The sequence below is a fragment of the Vipera berus genome (assembly GCF_964194415.1).
Source record: "Vipera berus genome assembly, contig: HAP1_SCAFFOLD_426, whole genome shotgun sequence".
NCBI classification, from domain to species: Eukaryota; Metazoa; Chordata; class Lepidosauria; order Squamata; family Viperidae; genus Vipera; species Vipera berus.
This window is the reverse complement of record NW_027673357.1, coordinates 19,577-25,282: the sequence shown is the minus strand read 5'-3', so window position 1 is coordinate 25,282 and position 5,706 is coordinate 19,577. Positions and strand designations below refer to the sequence as shown.

At 40.8% G+C, this 5,706-nt stretch overlaps 1 long non-coding RNA gene across 1 annotated transcript; it reads right to left on the bottom strand.

Moving 5' to 3' along the window:
* Positions 1-319: 319 nt before the first annotated feature.
* LOC308679400 lies at positions 320-5,418 on the bottom strand. Its single transcript, XR_014028766.1, has 3 exons — positions 5,355-5,418; positions 2,069-2,207; positions 320-367 (listed from the first exon to the last, which is right to left on the bottom strand). It is a non-coding gene; the product is annotated as an uncharacterized lncRNA (long non-coding RNA).
* Between the last annotated feature and the right edge of the window lie 288 nt (positions 5,419-5,706).

The following is a 5,706-nucleotide window of genomic DNA, read 5'->3' as shown; positions in this document are numbered from 1 at the left end:
AAGCTAAATTTTAATTAGGCCTAGTTTACAAACCAAAGTGGGTAGCATGCTAAGCTAAATCTACACCAGGGGTCTTCAAACTTGGCCCTTTTATGACTTGTGAACTTGTGAACTTCAACTCCCGGAATTCCTCAGCCAGTGTGCCTGGCCATGTTGGAAGACCCCTGATCTACAGACACAAATATGTTAGAATGAGGCCAACAACATCCTTAATAAGCATTCTTTGTTTTTTAAATTCTGTATTTCCACCTTCTCACCTGTACAGGTATCCGTTTTGCAATTTCCAGTATCAGTTCCACATTTGCATAGTTATTGTTATTTGGACCTCCAGGTACCGGGACATAATGATCAGCCATTTTAATATATTCTGAAAATATGAAAAACAAGAGGGTAATTAAGCTGCTCATTTAATTAGAAACGTCTACATTTCCCAAACAGATTTTTTTAAAACAACAACGATGTGTGTATCACCTGAACTTAAGATTCATGAGGGAACAATTGTTTGGGATTTCTTCTCTTTTTTGGGGGGGCGGGACTTAATGAAACAGAGCCAAGGGCGTTCCCTTGCAGAATTTATTTATTTATTTATTCATTCAATTTCTATAGCTGCCTAACTCAACCAAGTGACTCTGGGAGGCTTTAGAAATTTTAAATTATAAAAAAAAATTAAAACAAATTAAAACATCCACAAAATAAATAAGTAGAAACAGCAACTAACAGTAAAACCAAGTGACAGGGCTTTTAGCACATTCCTGAGCCCCAGGCCTAGAAATAGAAATAGAAATAATAGAAATAGAAATAGAAATAGAAATAGAAATAGAAATAGAAATAGAAATAGAAATAGAATAGAATAATGGAGTGGAGTGGAACGGAACAGAACAGAATGGAATAATAACTTTATTGTCAGTTTGAATGTACATTAATCGGCATACATTAAAATGAAATTTTCTTGCATACTGCTCTCAAAAGGTCACCACCTCCAATATACACTACTTAAATATGACAAAAATAAATAAATAGATATTTATGCATATACCCACATATATTATATGACACAGAGAAACAACACAGTCTAGTTCGGGTTATTTATACATGTGGATGGTGAAAAAAACGAATCTTGTGAGTTTACCAGACGGATGGCATAAGGAACAAAGCTATTACAGAATCGGGTGATCCTGCTGTAAATACTTCAAAACCTCCTCCCAGAGGGGAGCCACAGAAACAGACTGTAAAGTGGGGGTGTGGGGTCTCTAACAATACTTTGAGCTCTAAGCACAGAAAAGCGCTTATAAACAACATCCTGAATACCAGGAAGCAAGCTTCCTATGATCTTCTCAGCTGTCCTTACCATTCTCTGTATGGACTTTCTATCTAAGGCTCTGCTACCACCAAATCAGACAGTGATGCAGTTTGTTACTGTCTGGTTTGGTGGTAGCAGGGCCTCAGATAGAAAGTCCATACAGAGAATGGTAAGGACAGCCCAGAAGATCATAGGAAGTTTGCTTCCTGGTACATAATTGAAGTGACTCCCTGAAATAATGCTACCTATTCACTGTCTGCCTACTGGAGTAATATACCACTAGTTCTCAATTTATGACCGGTCACATTTTCAGCCTTTTGCAATGTCCAGTGCCAAGCACCCAAATTTTGATCAGGCAACCCCGGGGATGCTGCAACGGTGTGCAAAAGTGTGAAAAACAGTCATAAGTCACTTTTCCCTGTGCCGTTGCAACTTTGAACGGTCACTAAACGAATAGCTGTAAGTGGAGGACTATCTGTAATTTACCATTTTTCCCTGCAAGAGTAATGAAAAGCAAAGCAAATAAGAGTACTTAGACTTATTTACCGCCCCATAGCGCTTTGCAGCACTCTCTGAGGAGTTTACAGAGTCAGCATTTTGCCTCCAACATCCGGGTCCTCATTTACGGATCTCGGAAGGATGGAAGGCTGAGTCAACCTCGAGTTGGTCAGGATCGAACTCTAGGCTGTGGGCAACGTTAGCCTGCAATACTGCATTCTAACCACTGCGCCACCAGAACTCTTATAAAAGCACAGTCCTTATGCTCACCTGCGTTGGCTTTCAAGTCTTCGGGCGTCACCATAACCACGAAACGAATGGCTCGCTCATTCCGGAACATCTCGTAAGACCAGCGTCGGATGGACCTCATGCATTTGACTGCCGCTATCCCGTTATTGGCAATGAGAACCTAGACAGAGAGGAAATGTGAAACAGAAAGGATACAATAGTTCAGATTTGCAATCACCAATCAAACTGGGAAATAACTATCTGGACAGCACAACTGACACAGTTATTTATTTATTTATTTATTTATTTATTTATTTATTTATTTATTTATTTATTTATTTGGTTTATATACCGCCCTATTCCCAAAGGACTCAGGGCGGTTTACAAGGCAAAATTTAAAAACAATCCAATATAAAATTAAAATAAATTAAAATAAATTAAATTAAGTCTAGCCGCAAAAATTAAATCACAATTTAAAAACATTAAACCCCTCAGTCCAGACCAGATAGCTCAAAGAGCCAGGTTTTTAGGTCCCGGCGAAATGAACGAAGGTCGGGGGCAGTCCGGAGTTCCGTTGGCAGTTGATTCCATAGGGCAGGCGCGCCCACAGAGAACGCCCTCCCCCTGTGGATCGCCCGTCGGCAATCCTTGACCGGCGGTACCCTGAGAAGGCCCTCCCTGTGGGAGCGCACAGGACGATGGGAAATTGACGCTGGCAGCAGGTGCTCCCTTAGATAATCCGGGCCCATGCCATTTAGATATATGTGAGGGTGAAGATTCGTTCTCCGAGCTTGAGGGTTGGTTTCCGAACTTTTCATTACCAGGCTAGGTAACATCTTCAGGGGAGTCAGGGGTAGGCAACCTTGGCTCTTTTATGACTCATGGACTTCAATGGCTGGCTTAGGAATTCTGGGAGTTGAAGTCCATGAGTCATAAAAGAGCCAAGGTTGCCTACCCCTGGTTTAGGAGATGTCAGTGTTCTTCTGTTTATAAGGGCTTCAGGTGTGGGTGTGTCGAGTAATGGTCTTGTAATGGCTCAGGCGTGAGTCATGAGTGAGACTTGCGATGGGTCTTGTGATAAGGAAGTTACACCAGGTCAGGGTCATTTGGGGGTGAACTGCTGGTGGGAGGGGGGGGTTGTGTGGGTTGGTTGAGGGTCAGTGCTATCTATGGTTGGTTGTGCGGTTGATTTGCATTCTGAAGGGTTTGCAGAATCAAGGTCACGCGAAGTATTAGTACCGCTTTACAAAACCCTAGTGAGACCACACCTGGAATACTGCAGCCAATTTTGGTCACTATATCACAAAAAAGATGTTGAGAGTTTGCAAAAAAAATTCAGAGAAGAGCAACTAAGATCATCAAAGGCCTGGAGACCAAAACATACGAAGAACGGCTGCAGGACTTGGGTTTGGCTAGTAGTCTAAAGAAAAGAAGAAATAGGGGAGACATGATAGTAGTGTTCCAGTATCTGAGGGGCTGCCACAAGGCAGAGGGGGTCACTTTGTTCACCAGAGCACCAGAGGGAAGGACGAGAAACAATGGTTGGAAACTGATTAAAGAGAGAAGCAACCTGGAATTAAGGAGAAACTTCCTGACAGTGAGGACAATCAACCAGTGGAACAGCTTGCTTCCAAAAATCGTAGGCACTCCATCACTGGAGGTTTTCAAGAAAATACTACACAATCACCTGTCAGAGATGGTATAGGTTCTCCTGCTTGAGCAGGGGGCTGGACTAGAAGACCTCCAAGGTCCCTTCCAGCTTCTATTCTATTCTATTCTATTCTATTCTATTCTATTCTATTCTATTCTATTCTATTCTATTCTATTCTATTCTATTCTACTCTACTCTACTCTACTCTACTCTACTCTACTCTACTCTACTCTATTCTAGGCTGGTTGGACAGATATATGTCCACATTGCTTGGATTAATGAACAGAAAGAGCCAATGTGAGATGGACGTCATCCCAAGAGAGCCATATTCTCATCTAAGACTAACCAGAGCTTTGAGAAGAATCACCTCTGCATAGATACCCCTTAATTTGTCATGGTCTTCTGAACTACAGGTACTCCTTGGCTTATGTCTACAATTTGGACCAGAATGGCCATCACTAAGCAAGACAACTGTTAAGTGAGATGTCCAATGCAACCTTTTCCCCCCTATGGTTTTAATCAATTATTAAGTGAATCACATGGTCATAAAGCATCCAGTTTCTTATTGACTTTTTTTGTCGTAAATCAGCTGGGAAGGTCACAAATGGCGATCCTGTGTCCCTGGGGACGTTGCAACCATCCTAAATACATGCCAGTTGCCAAGCACCAAGTTTTCAACCCGTGACCATGGGGATGCTGCAATGGTAAGTTTGGGTCTCAAACATCTTTTTCTAAGGTCTTAAATTCTTTTAATGTTTTAAAAGTCATTAAAAAGTTTTAAAAGTTTTAAAAGAAACTGGAGCCAGAGAGATGAGTGAGAAAGAAAACTCACTAATGATACTATGAATAATGATGCTACGGTATCATTATGATTATTATTACTTTGTTGTTTTGTATGTAAAGAGCTTCTGCACCTGAGACAAATTCCTTGTATGTCTAATCACACTTGACCAATAAAGAATTCTATTCTATTCTATTCTATTCTATTCTATTCTATTCTATTCTATTCTATTCTATTCTATTCTATTCTATTCTACTTTTATTCTATTAATTCTATTCTATTTTATTCTATTATTATTCTATTCTATTAATATTATTCTATTCTATTCTATTCTATTAATATTATTCTATTCTATTCTATTAATATTATTCTATTCTATTCTAAAGCAGAAGCAGAGAGTTGGAAGGGACCTTGTAGGTCATCTAGTCCAAACCCCCCCCACCCAAGAAGGAGACCCTACACCATTTCTGACAGATGGCAGTCCAGTCTCTTCTTGAAAGCTTCCAGTGATGAAGCTCCCACAACTTCCGAAGGCAAACTGTTTCCTTGATTGATTGTTCTCACTGTCAGGAAATTTCTCCTTATTTCCAGGTTGAATCTCTCCTTGATCAGCTTTCATCCGTTATTCTTTGTCTGGCCTTCGGGTGCTTTGGAAAATAGGTTGATCCCTTCCTCTTTGTGACAGCCCCTCAAATATTGGGACACTGCTATCATGTCTCCCCTGGTCCTTCTCTTCACTAGACTAGCCATGCCTAGTTCCTGTAACCGTTTTAACTTCTAGTCCCCTAATCATCTTTGTTGCTCTTCTCTGCACTTTTTCTAGAGTCTCAATATCTTTTTTATAGTGTAGAGCCCAAATTCTATTCTGTTCTGTTCCATTCCGTTCCATTCTTTACCTTCTCAATAACTTTGTTTCCTCCAAAACGGGTGACAAATTCTGCTGGAGACGCCACAGTGAAATCCCTCTGTATATCCACCTTCTTCCTGTCTCGGCCTTGTTTCATGAGGTGAAGGCCGGACATGCTTGGCCTGGGGAGATAAGGAACACAACACCGTTAAGAGTTGTCAGAAGATGTTGCAGAGACACTAGAGGCCAAGACCCGAACCTAAGATCTTGGCTAATAAGCTACAGACCATGACGTCCCCCCCACCAAAGGAAGGAATTTTAAGAGAAGTATTAGCATTTTGAAGGAGAACCAAAAACAAACCAAGTTCTGAGGATGTTGTCTTGAACCCTAGAGAATATCT